At 32.3% G+C, this 14,550-nt stretch overlaps 1 long non-coding RNA gene across 1 annotated transcript in view; it reads left to right on the top strand.

Moving 5' to 3' along the window:
• Window positions 1-14,550, top strand: part of LOC110470575 (uncharacterized) — a 94,055-nt gene that overhangs the window by 60,992 nt on the left and 18,513 nt on the right. The window lies entirely within an intron of this gene.

A 14,550-nucleotide genomic window follows, 5' to 3' on the forward strand; every position in this document is an offset into this window, starting at 1 on the left:
TGTGCAAATCTGCAAAATACTTTTCTTGCCCCTTGACTCCTCTAAAGGAATTCAGAGTTATGTTTTGCCCTTTGACAAGTATTTGTATTCTATTCATGCAAATAGATACAGAAAATTGTGTGGAAGTTTTAAAGAAAATGTATGAAAGCCTGAGAAACATAACCATTTAAGTGAATCAGCTGATGGTTGGCTGGTTTTAAAGGTGACTCTACATATTTATTGCAAATTTTACAGACACAGACTATAAACTATCAACCCAATGTATAAACATGATAAATCTTTCCACTTGAACATATGTCTCTCACCACAACTATATCGTTAGCTAAAGTGGTGGTACCTCCTTCCTGTGACAAAGTAATCAGAGCTGAACCAATTTAAACAAATTTGACCTTGAAAAACATAAAGCTCATTTATTCTAGGGAGTGAAGAAACCATATTTAGTTTAAGTTAGTTGACAGATGCATATAGATTATCATCAGAGGCAGAAATCCTGGCTGTACTGAAGTCAATGTAAAATTCAGTGACTTCAGTGGAACCAGGGTTTTGTGCACAGTGTTGTAAGCAAGTGGTCTGGTGACACCCAGCTCTGAGATGCACTTGTGAAGATTTGTGAGTGTGTTTGATTTCAGTTGCCCTTGCAGCACTGCAAGATAATCTGTCATCTACTCAGTTAACATTCCTTTGATAAACAGTTTCTACAGCAATTATTATGAAGGAGTGTGTTCTTTGACGTGGAGAACAATAATGCTCAAAGTATACTTTGAAAGCTAATTAGACACCTTTTTTTTTCCTCCAAGATGTATTTGTCCTTCCTTGTCTCAAAAGAACTAAAAAACATTCCAGCACGACAGAAAATAACAGGGAGATATGATTCAGTTTTTCTTGTCAACCTACAATTTTTACTAATGGGCATATTGTCCTGGGGTTTCTTTCATGTGTGATGTAACAGCAAAATATATTTTAGCAGTAATTTCTAACTGAGGACAAGATTCTGCTGTGTCTGACATCCAACCAGCCATGAAGAGAGCTAAATACAGTGGCTGCCCTGGAGAGAATCCAGCAGCCACCCCACATGAGAGCAGTATATAACAGATGGGACTAGGATGACTGATTTAATTAGAATATTTTAATAGAAGAATGGAGAAACATTACACAGCTCTATCAGTTAGTGAAAAACTCCATTAAATTCCCCAAATTAATTGTTCCATAGGGAGAATATGTCAAATAAAGCATATCTCACTGTAATCTCTCTCTCTTTTTTCCCTCTTTCTCTCTCTCTACTTCTCCACCCTCGACATGTTTTTGGTGGAGATTTTTTTTGCTTTTTTAGGGGAATTCCAACTGCTCATCATGGAAATGAATCTGTTATGTGCCACTTATGGCACACCTAAAACTCTAAAGCAGAAACAAGCATTTGGATATGCTTAAATAAAATGCTGAATGGCTGAAAGGATTTTAATTTTTCTTATGCTTTCTGTTATAAAGGTTTTTTAATTGTAAAAGTATCTTTCTTAATCATAACATCAAGAAAAATATTTCTTACATTTCAGATATGATGTGACATTTGTCCAAAAGACAATTAATTTAGGTTTTTTTTGGGAAGTTGTTTTTTTTTAGTTAATAGAAAATAGGTAATACTATGTACATTAGTGCCTATTAGGATCAAAAGAATTAAAATAAATGGATTATTTTAAACTTTTTTTTTTGAAGAAATTCTAAAATAATTTAATGCAAATCCTTGCAAATCTCCAAGTAACTTCCCATTATATTGTCCCAGGAAAGAGAATTCTTTAAACTATCTTTCCAGTTCTTAAGAGAATATGTATTAAATAATTTTAGCCAGATACAAATTTCATTTAGGGGTTTTAAAAAAAAGTTATATATTAGGAAATAAAGCAAATCTGCTAATGCTAATGGAAGCATGACATAACATAAAACTTAGCAACACAATGCTTGATGATAATTCAGTTGCTGGAATAATGGAATCTATATCAATTGAGCATGACAGAATCTCCAATTCAGTAATTGTTCAAGTGCTAAGAAGAACAAATAGTATAGCTAAGAGCACAAGAGCAGAATCTCAGTATTATTTTACAGGACCTTCCTATTAAATCAAATTATAAAGGTTCAGAAACTACTTTAATGAACATTTAAAGAACACAAACAGAATATTTAATAATAATAATCATTATTGTTCAAAGTGGGGACAAGGTTCTTTGTACTTAAAGAAAAGCTTTGCTTGCTGAAAATGATTAGTCACCATAGGTTGTATTTTTATCTTTCCTATTAAAAATAATGATTTTGCATTACTTGAATGTGAAATTTAGTAAATCAAGATTTTTTGTAAAGAAAATAAAGATGACATGTATGGTTGTCAGGTTTGTTTGCATATGATGCACAGTCATTTTAATTTTCACTATGATTTCACTGAAACAACCATTTTCGGATTGGATTTTTCATTTTTATTTTCTTGCAAGATTTTTATATTAGAATTTAATTCCACAGTTTTGTAGCTTTTTAATCTATATTACTCTTAGCCTTCATGAATGGTACCTAACAAAAGCATACATAGTCATTCCCCATTCAGAAGTAGCTCATGACTGACCTTGGATTTGTTTTTTCTAAAGAATATTTGGAAGGGTCCTTATTACAAATAAAAAACCCACCCCAAAACTGAAAAAAAAAAAAAAAAAAAAAAAAGAAAATATACACTTGCTTAATTATGTGGCCTGTAAGTTTGAACTCCTACATTTTTCATTGCAGAGTGATTCAATGGGACCTATACTACTTTACTTCCTTTTCTATGTAGTTACTATTTCAGCAGGAGTCGATCAGAATCTTGCAAACCTTAAAACTATCACCTCTGTTATGTCATTCTGACATTCAGAGTGTCCTAGTAAAGAAATTACTGTAACATGGAGAATGTAATTATGGTACAATTGATGCCTCAGTCAGAGCAACTGTTCAGGTTAGAATTTGCAACATCTTAAGCATCACTAAATAGAAGTTGTTCCTTTAATTCTCTGAGTTTTGGAAAAGAATTAACTTTGTCTTAATTATATATTAATAACTTCATATTCTGGCTTTTCTTGCATGTACCCAAGCTCAGGAACACAGCTCTGGTTGCAATGAGGTTGCTTGTCAAATTTGATAAAGCCGCTGAACATTGATCCTTTTCTTCTTTTAGAAGATTTTCTTCTTGGGAAAGATAATTATGTCTTCTTCATATGTGTATTACTTTTGGATTAATCCATTGCTACCTACCTGCTACTGGACTTTGAAGGCCAATGGAAGGCTCACAGCTCAAGGAGAATAGGAGGAAACCTGAATGTTAAGTACAAGATAAATGAGTTGGCCTTCAGAAAATTTGGTCATGATTGTTATTGAGATCAAGTAAAATAGGCTTAAGAACTGTCACACATAGAGTGGGTGAGAAATGATAGCATGAAGGGTGACATTGGTTCATTAGTCAACCTCTTTCTTGGAGTTAATTTTGATTACCCCTTTAACATGGCCTTTTCTTATGATATGCAGCAATATTATAAATCTAAATTGTACAGAATAATCAATGAAAGATATCTTTCATTACAGATTTGAAACTACAGATGATATGTTATTAAGAAAATGCATATGAAGACTACTACAAGCTCCTAGACCACCTATTGTGCAGGTTATTTTTCTTCACTGCAATTCAATCACTTAGAAACCTCACAGTTTGGAGACAAAAAAAAAAAAATATTTGGTAGGAGAGAAAAAGAAAGGGTTTTTTATTTGCTTGTTTTGGTTTGGGGGGGCTTTAATATCTCTAGAGAATAACTAGGGTCACTGTTGTGATTACAGATTTTGGGAGTGTTTTTATATACTTAAAATAATGTATTTATGATTAAAAAATACTATATTTTAGAATTCAAAATTAAATTAAATCTTTTTTTAACTGTGAAAATTTGAGGTATGAAACAATATATACTTTATGGAACAAAAGCAGAGATTGGCGTTTTCTTTTAACTTGTAACCACAAGCTGTAATTTCTGTGGTTTTTCAATTCTTGCTCTTATTCTGAGTAACAAAAACTATGAAGAAATATAAAAAATATAATTAAAATTTTGTTCATATTGTACAAAAATGCCTGTAATTTTGAAATAAAAAAGGCAAGCATTTCATATCTAGAACTATTTTTATATGGAATATATAAGTGAACCTACACTAAATATTTCAACTATTTCTTATAGTTGAAAATACAAAAATCAATCACTAATAGGCAGAAACCTATGTTGGAACAAAACCTTCAAAATATTAAATGTTGAAATTTGGTATTTGACATTAGCATAAGATCACAGGATCATTCACATGTGGAGGGACTTTGAGATCTCCTCAGTCCAAACTTGTGTACAAAGAGGATCAGCTGTGAGATCAAACCAGGTTGTGCAGTAGTTTTTGAAACATCTCATGAGAAACTCTGGGAATGAAGACTGCTCAACTCCTCTAGGCAAATCTGTCCCACTGCCTGACTTTTCTCACTGTGCTGAAACTCACTTCAGATCATGTCCATTGTCGTTTCCCATCCCACTTGCCCCAGTTCATGCTTGTCTGTGAGAAGCACAGCCCTGTTCTCCTTTTTCAGAGACTCTTAGGTGTTCCTGAAGCCATTTCTACTCCTGGTTGGACAAGTCCCTCATTCCTAGTATTTCCTCATGAATCTCAGAACAATTTTCTCTGACTATATTAAGATAAATTTTCCTAAGGGAAAAGACCTCTTAATGAAAAGCTTGATTCAAAACTTTCACATTACCTTGGTCAATATATAAATGATAAGATATACTGTGAAGCAGTCTATTTAGACTGATCAAAGTTTTAAATAAGATACATAAATTTAGCAAAATCTCTTGTAAACTTCTCAGTATAAAATGATTTATGACCAGGGAGAAGGGAGAACTGTTGTTAATCTTGTAGTTTGCTCTTCCAATACCTGGATATACTGTTACTCTGCATCTTACTCCATACTCAACTTCCCATGGAGGTGATGTTTAGACATTTATTGACCTTGACCCAGATTTTTATTATTCTACATTATTTATATTTTCAAACAAACGTAAAAAATGCATGCAGGTCTACTTAAGTACACTACATTGAGCAACAGTGAAGATAATTTAAAGAAACTGAGAGAATATTAAGTGGCTCACTCAAATTTTCAATTGACCCCCTACCACTATACACAATTTTTGAGGAAAGTATATGACAGTCTGATTTCTCATATTTGTGATCTTATAGCTCATAGCTTTGTTCTTCCATGTAATATAGAAAAATAAATCATTGAAGACCTGTTCCTGTAGTATGGAATTTGCTGAATGTCATACTGAAAAATACTTTCTTTTGCTTTTACTTTGAGATTGATTGTTCGTTTATGCACACTATTTTTTAACTGGCAGTAAATTCACTGGCAGGATATGTCCAAGTGTGTTTAGTCTGAGGCACTGGAAGAAGTTCAAGACCACAGTATCATATAAAGATCTTTCCTTTTCTTCTATTAATCAAAAGACAGATTAATTTCTCGGTAATATGGGGCAACAGGAAACACACATGTTGGACAATAACTCACTATCTCTCTTAATTTCTTTATTAATGTACCTTTTTAATCCACCAGACAGACTTTGTATGACTGATCATTACATATATCAATATACAGATCACACCAAGAAAAGCATAACATTTTTTTCTTCAGTTGTATCACACAAATTTAATTCCATTTCATGTTTTACACATGGCACTGTAAAATATTTCAAAATTCAATTTATGAACATTTTAATGCTCAGCCCCCATTTCTATATCTCCTCAAAATAAATTACAAATGTTTCCCACTTCACAAGAGGTTCTGACAATTCAAAAAAGCAAAATCTATGCAGTGACCTAATTTAAAGTTTAAACTTTTCAAGGGTCATAATGTGTATTGTGGTCATGGCTGTAGAAGTCTAGAGAAGAAAGGGTTTTTTGTGTCTGTGCAGACTGTGTAGTGCTTGCATACTTATAAATGGGGAATGCAGAATTATTATAATTAATTTATTTATCGGGTGATTTATAATTTAGCCTTTGTTCTCATTTTGAATTATGCATTAGCCATGACAATTTAGAAAAAAACCTGTTTATTTGTAACTTTGCTAATTTTAACCTAGAGTTTGTTCAGTTACTGGTAGCTGCATTTGCTTATGAAGTGGGAAAATAACTATGTAGAAAAACATTCCCAATATATTTTATTATTACTGTTTCTTAGTATAAAAGGATTTATTTTGAGAGTGATTTTACATTGTCAGATTTGTTCAATGAGAATAGAATTATTACCTGACAGTGACAATCTTGTCATCAAACTATACAGGGCTTTTCACATCCCTAGCAAGGAGCAGCTTTCTTCATTATTAGGTATTTTAAACCAAAAAAGTGACTTTATACAATTAATGAAGTACATATTGCCTTTAGTGCATTAAATGAAACATTCCCAAACACCCTGTAGCTTGTTGTATTTCTTGTTTGCACAGTGATATTCTGCACTGATGGCTTCTGAAGCCTTTTTTTCTCTTGGTCTGCAGAGTTAATAACATTCAACAATAAGAGTCAAAAAAGTGTATTGAAAGTATGAAAATCAGATATAATTTAGGGCTGGTTTGTGAGCTATTTCTAATTAGAACACATTTATTCCATTGGAATAAAATACACAAAAATATCAGTGAATTCAAAAATGTGAATTTATGGTTTTATGGAGGCTTTTTGTTTAATTCTTTAATTTTATATCTCAGCTTACACACCTATTCAGCAACATGCTAAAGTTTGGGCTTAAAACTAAATATTTGATAAATCTCACTCAAGTCAATCCCAAATTTGCTGTGCTTTCTCACTAATTATACCTTAGACCTCAAAGCAGTTATGTCAGCTCGACAAGTGCTGTGTGACATTATAAGCTGCTAAAATTACTGTAAAACATTTCATTTAAAAATAAGCATTCTCATGATGGATAAAATTACATCCCTGAGCTTCCTCATTTGAATGTTCAGGTAAGTGATGTGAATAGTGAATTAACAATGTTTGGCACTGTTACAAATTGCTAAAGATGGTTCAATAAAGCAAGCCTAGTCACAAAAGACTTGGATAGTAGTAAAAAACCAGGCAAAAATTCTGGATGTAAATTTAAGGTTGATAAAACATAAACAATCTACACATGGAAACACACTGATAATGATGACTTCCAAATTAGTTATTGCTGCTCAGAAAAGAAATTTTAACAATACTGTGAATACAAGAAGCAATATAGCATATTAGAATTTACTAGGGAAATTGCAGGAAGTTTACGCCAATAAATGGCTGTGCATTTGTCTTGGGGCAAGTGAGGAAACCAAGGGTGTGAAATTCTGAAAAAGGTGAAGACCATATCATCCAGAGCTTGAGTGTTCTCCTTGTCCTCCTTCTATAAATAGAAGAATAGATGTACTCCCAGCGTCAGAGCCACGGTGTAGAAATTTTGTACTGAAGAACTTCAGCTGTTCAGACATTCTTGTGCCTACTGGTGACACAAAAGGAGAGTTTGTATATGAAGGAAAATATCAACCAAAATTGCAGATTGTTTTAGATTAGCTTTTAGAGGATGTTTTTGGTTGTATATATGTTTTTTGTGAAAAAAATATGCAGAGAAATTACCTTTTTTTTCTATCAGAGGTATTTTCAGATTCTAGTTTGAACAAAGAGCTTTTTTGACTGATCTTTTAGGAGAGAAAGCCCTTTCACATAAATATATTGCTTTGAAAACAGGTTGAAAGGACAAGATAGCAGTCTACCAGGGATGGGAGACAGGATCAGTCAGACTGGTTTGCATTTATTTCTAGTGATTTTGGGGACTTTTTATTGTATCAGAAGCAGACAAAGGTGATGAACCAAGAATAAAAGCATCCATCACTTTCCTGTTCTCATGAATCAGCCAAAGGGAGGTTTTAGCAGGATTGTAGGTAATTTAATGTTGTAATGTTATGCAGGGGAACATCAAAATGATCTTGTAATGTGGTGTTTTTTTCTTTCCTTTCTTTCCTTCATTTTGACTTTGTTTTCCAATTAATTTTTTAAATGTATTCATTGTATTTTATTGGTCTTTAATCTAATGAAAAAGAGAGAAATGACTTCCAGTAATTACAAAAGCTTGATAAGTGATGCTGATAAGTGGATAACAGCACTATGTGGATTTATGTTTTACTTGGTATTTTGCTCTAGAGACAGGGTGTTCTGAAAGCATGTAAGTTTCACAAGAAAGCACTGTTCAAGAATTGCACTGGAAGAAGGCTAAAGTGCATTGGCATTTTCTTTTATATTTTTAATTTGGAGTCCTAACTGGGTGGGATTTTTTTTTTGTTTTATTTGATTTTTGTTTTGATGTTTTTTTTTTTTTTTTGCAATTCTAGAGAGTCCATGAGATTACTAGTTGGCAAAGTCATTGCAGAATATTGCAATATCATCATCATCCACATTTCTGCTGAATGTGGATGATTTTGTCTTTGAATTTGGCTTTGGTGTATTAAGGAGAAGTGATAAAGTTGCAAATAGAAGTAGAACTGCAGTGTATATTTCAAATTAAGAACAGATTGAGGACATTGCTTTTTCAGACTCATAGACCTTTTTTCTGTGTTTTTTTTCCAGCTGATTGCTTATTTTGAAATATGTTGTTAAATTCTTAGCATCTGTTTCTTTTGCAACAACTTGTTACCTTTCCAGTGTTCCAAATATGACATTTATTTTCCCATTTTCTAATTCTGAGGTTTTGAATGGAGGCTTTAGTATCATTCAAGGAGAACCACAGAAACCAATTTTGTGCCTTATTATGATCTACCCAACTGAACAACAATGATTTGTGCATTTACTACAATTAAAAAAAAAACATAATTACAATGGAATAAATCTTTAGTTTATCCAGGTCTCTGCTTCTCAGCTGGGCTGGAACTGCTTCCAGCAAAAATACCATAAATTTAGGAAAATTTAATATTAGTTTCTGGGATCAAGCACATATCTAAAAGTTACTTTACCTTGTTTAAAAAAAACGGTAATTTTTTTTTTTCCTGGTGTGTCTCCTTTGCATTTTTGCTCCTATTTTTTCAAATTTTTATTCCTTCATGATGATCATTGTATAATTTTATTTACTGTTTGAAAGAAATATGTAAGCAACAATTGTTTAGATTTAAGATACTTTCTGCAACATTTTTAACTGATCTATTACCTGTAGGATTTTTGCTGTATTCAAATTCTTTGCAACTTAATAAAAATTCAATTTCTATTCAAAATAAAAATTTCACCTCCGCTATAAAACTAATAATTTTACAGACAACTGATAGCTGCCTGCAAGAAATAATCCAAGCTCACCCTCATACTGGTTTACAAGTTAGCTCAATTCTGCAAGAGTTAAGGTCAAGATCCTTTCTACACCATAGTTACCAGAGTACATCTCCCATTGTGTACAGTAATAATTCAGTGCAGGCTGTTTCAAAGCAGAGGAAATCTGCTTCATAAATTGAACAAGGAAGTCAGTTAATAGAAAAAATACCAGAACTAGAAGACAATGGAAAATGTCAGGAAATGACTGACAGCTTCTATAAAGCATCTTTGAGTTTTCAGCGGACATTTAATCCCTGGTTTTAACTAAACAGACAAATATACCAAAACTGCCAGCTCACAACTTTAAATATAGGGTACTATAATGAAAATATTTTTGACATATTATATACACATATTATCCATTTGGCTACAAAAATAAACTTTTTTGAGATTTTTTTAGTCTATTTCTGTAATTTCTATCCTTGTTCAATTTCAAAAATTAGGTAACTTAATAACATGGCAGACCCTGTTTTCTAGTCCTATGCACTGTTATCATTGTTATCATATGTATTGTTGACTTTCTTGAGTTACAGAATCATCTGAACATTTCACAAGGAAAAAATCTTACAGGTTTTCAATTTCCTGTTTAAAGCAGAGTGAAAACAATCAGGAAACTTAGCATGTGGAATTACATGCTAGCTGTTGGAAAAAATGCTCCCAGATCATCTAAACAGAAGTCCCACTGGGATTTCAATAACAGTCTTCTCTATAGTTAAACAATTTAATGGATTTGGCAGCTTAATAAAATATATTGCTTTCTAATAGTCATGATTTTAAGTTTTTTTTCTTTTTTTTAAACACATATTATGCACGCTCTCCTCACATAGAGGGCAGTTTATACTTCCTTATAGCAGATCCATATGCTGCTTGAATCAACCTTTCCCCACACAGACAAAACTGACTGATGTCCAAAATACTATAATTACATTTGTAGCTGTAGCTGAGAAGGGTCAGGACATATTAATTTGTCATTTGGTGCATATTTATCAATGAGATTGTGCACACTTGCCATACTTAGGCTGTTAAAAACCAAAGCAGATTATTGCTGAAATCAAGTGGTCTTCAGTAGTTTAAGTGTACACATATTTTTATTAATAGTTTATTATATGTGTTATAGTGTGAGTGTTTCTAAAAGCAGGTTTTGAAAAGCTTATAAAAATTAATCACTGTGTGATCAAATAAGTATTTTCCTTTTCTTTGTTGCATTACAGTTCCAGCATATCCTTAAAAAAACTGTATCATTGGTGGAACTGGTGCAACAGCAGCTGGTAGTTACCATGACAATCATAATTTAAAAATTTCTTTTTGGCAATAATCTTTCTGATACTGGATCTACTGAAGTAAATGTACTCAATGTCAGGCACGTTTATAGTTTAATAAACATTTTAATATTTCTTTCTTTGCAATGGGTTACATCTAGAAAAATAGAGGAAACATGCATGTTGGACTATCTTCATCTTTGTGATAATTCTTCCTTGATAAGAATGAGTTGGTATGCATTTATACAATGAATGTGATTACGGGGAAAAATGTAATATAAGTATTGAAGGTCCTACTATACTTTAGCTAGATGCAGTATGTCCTCACTGCATTTTATCACATTTGCTTTTACATACCAAAAGGGTACCTTGTCTTGAAAGTGTTGTTAGGGAATGCAAAAAGATTTTTAAAAGGCGAAAAAAAAAAAAAGTTATCTATATGATCCAAGTTGTTGCATATGAATTTCTATTTCACAGTACAATGTGCTTCTCCATTTTATCTCGCCCAAAATAGTTCCTGACTAAAAATACAAATTCAGTAAATATTAAAAAAAGTTTATTGACAAATCAGATGAATTATTGAATTTGCTTTCTTCTGTGAAGAAACATCAAGTAGACTATTTGTCTTTTAACTGTTTTGGAAAGTGACAGTACAAAATATTTTCAACTCTCCACCATACAGCACTTACATACTTTGGATTTTTCTTCTAGAATTATTTCCAAGAATGTAGATTCAACTAAGCCTGGTTTGATTTTTTGCTGCTCTTGGTCAACCATTTCAGAGAATACATCTTGACGTGTCCAGCTCTGTACACTGCCATGATTTCAAAAAACCTTTCTTGTTGAGAAACTCTTGAAAACTTTCTATTTGAGGTTATAGTAGATTTTAAAAGATATTTAATAGAAGACTTCTTTTTTGCAGCTAGGTTGTGGCTGCTCATTTTGTTATGTTTTTGCATGTGCAAAATTTTCCATCACCTGCAGTGATGAATACTTCACAAAGTCAATCTGTTGGTTACACAGCTTCCTGTATACACTACGCCTCCATCGCACATGCATTTTCTAGAATCTTTTATGTCTGGAAAAATATAAACAGAAGAAAAGAATTTGTGCTTCTTAAAGTAGAGGATAGCTGGGTTTTTTTGTATTTTTACAGACAGGGACAACTGTGGTGCATGACCAGGTGGAAAAAGTTAAATCTAAAACACATCTCTGTTATACTGAGCAAGGATTGTAAAGTATGTTGTTTTAAAATGACCAGGGAAGCAATATTTTAAATTCAGCTAATAGGACTGGCATTTACAATGGTCACCTAACACACAGAAGGTGACAATCAAGAGTCCATCTGAAGTCACCTACAACCTATATCCCCACTTGCACTTTATATCTCCAGATGTAGAGATATAGATGTTCCAGAAAGTATCACAATCTTTTTGTGCATAGTACTGACACAAAACTGTGACTTGTGCTGAATCTTATGTTCTTTCTGGAAATTTGACTCTGTTCAGATGGTATTTTCACATAATATGAGTGGCACACTAGCTAAAAAGCTCATGAGAAAGATCATAGGAAAACACTGTCTGGAAAGAATAACTGGGTTTCAGATGACTGTTGTACTGTGCCCTAATTCATAAACAATTCCCTATACTCTTGTCATCACCTTTTTTTTTTTAAAATCAGTAATAGATATAGGGTTAAATAGTATGCATTTCTAGCAGATCTTGAGCAGACTCTTAGTGGCACTTCACCAAGACTTTTGCTGAAGTAAGAGCCTGTTGCAGTTAAAATGACAATGGCTTTGCAACACTTTCATCTTGGGTATAATTTTATGGAGTAAAAAGGAATTCTAGTATAAAATGACTCCTCCGTGTAAGTTGCATGGCACCAAATTATGCCAAGAGCTTTAGAATTGCTTCAGAGCACCCACAGTGATTTCCAAAGCTGTTTGCATTACCTGTGAAGTGTTTAGAATATATCCTCAGGAAGGCTTTCAGTATTTATTGGAGATAAATTTCTGGTCCAGAAATTCAGAGGATAAGCCTGTGTGTGGATCATATCTTCCCTTACTTGTCAAAGACAAAGTTGTTTCTACTCTGCATTTCAGTCTCAGGCATGTTAAATAACTTTCTGCTGTGTAGAAATCAAACAAGAAACATCAGAGATATTTGCCTTGAATTCTGAGGGGTCAGTGTACCATTTCCTTTGGAAGAGAAATGAAAGGGTGAAGACATATAATGCTTTCCTGAGTCTGCTTTCATGTACAATATACACAACCTCCCTGATGACTGTGTTTTTGAGCAGAGGTATGAAATAATCAGAACAGACTTCAGAAATAATTTGTGTTCAAATTCCCAGCGAAGCTCTCTTAAATCAAGAAGCTTCTACAAAACACAATTCTATGGCCTAATGTACTGTCCTTTTTTAATAACTATGTGCTTTTGTTATCAGTAAATAACCATAGAGATAGCGTACCAGATGGACAGAAGTTAAAACCTATGCTGATGGATTTGAACTTGTGCTTCTACATGTCTTTTGTGTCTTCTGTAACTACAGCAGCTTTCAGTAAATAATTTAGAATATGTATTTCCAGATTAATCTAATGAGAGAATTGTCTTCTATGGATGTGTGGCATTGATATTTATATTCAAGTGTGATATTCTGCATAAGAATATTACCCACAAATTGATGAATAGCAAATTTAACCATTAAAATAATTCATTTGATTAATCAAGTAAAAGCATTACCTAAGAATTTTTGTATGAGCTATAATAATATAATATTTTCTTTTTATTTACAGGGAATTGAGTTAAAATTTTTTATCAAGTATTTTTTAGGCTCATTAAAAATACTGTTTTTATTGTGATTTTGGATTCTGGTTCTTGAATAAAAAAATGCATATCCTTGGAAATTAGAATAGTTAATGTAAAATTAAATATAAAATACTTAAATATTTTTGTAATAGGAAGGTGGTACTAAATAAATGTTGATCTTAACAAGCAGCCAAATCACACAGGATGATTTATTCTTTCAGTCAAAACAAATTGAATTCCAAATATGAAATGTTATTATGAAACCACAATCGCTCCACACCATAAATTTTATAAAATTTTATTGTAAATTATATGAGGAATAAATTAATTTAAAAGTTTAATTTATTGACAATATATGTCTAAATATTCTTTTTTGTTCAAAATTATTTCTACTATAAAATTATAGTTCTAATCTATGCTATGTTGAATAAATTTCATATTCACTAGTATATAATTAACATTTTATTTTATGATAATCTGGATACCTGGATACTTGCAGCCACAATCAGAGAAAAAAAAAGTATTTTTCACATGGTAGGATTTCTTTGCAAACATCAGAAGAGAAATATTCTTAATATATAATTGAATTAACATGATTCTAGTTAAAATAGGTGTCCTAGCTTTAATTGACATTTTACTTTAGTATTTCCATCACTACCATGTAGATCTTAGAATTACATTAAACGCAGGCATATGGATCTACTTAACATGGTTTCACACTAAATTTGTACAGTGCTTGATCTTTCTACTCTATAATGGCACTTTTTTGTTATCAACACATTCATGGCCTACAGCTGACTGCTTTTATAGCTTTTAATTAAAATTTCAGTAGAAAATGTCTATTGGTCGTTGTGTGAAACCAGTCATAAAGAAGAGGTTGTACAAACCCTGCACAAGATGGATTTACATTACCTTTCTCACCTTTGTCTTCATGGTGAAGAGAAGTTCATTCAAGATAATGACTGCAAAGTGGGAGGTCTGGGAGGCAGAACCTATTTTGTCAAGCACCCTCAATTATTAAGGACTTACAAATAAATTTGCAAGCCAGAAGTCTTATCAATATTTTATTTGATTTCAGTCTTGAT

The sequence above is a fragment of the Lonchura striata genome, chromosome 1 (assembly GCF_050655825.1).
Source record: "Lonchura striata isolate lonStrDom1 chromosome 1, ASM5065582v1, whole genome shotgun sequence".
Taxonomy (NCBI): Eukaryota; Metazoa; Chordata; class Aves; order Passeriformes; family Estrildidae; genus Lonchura; species Lonchura striata.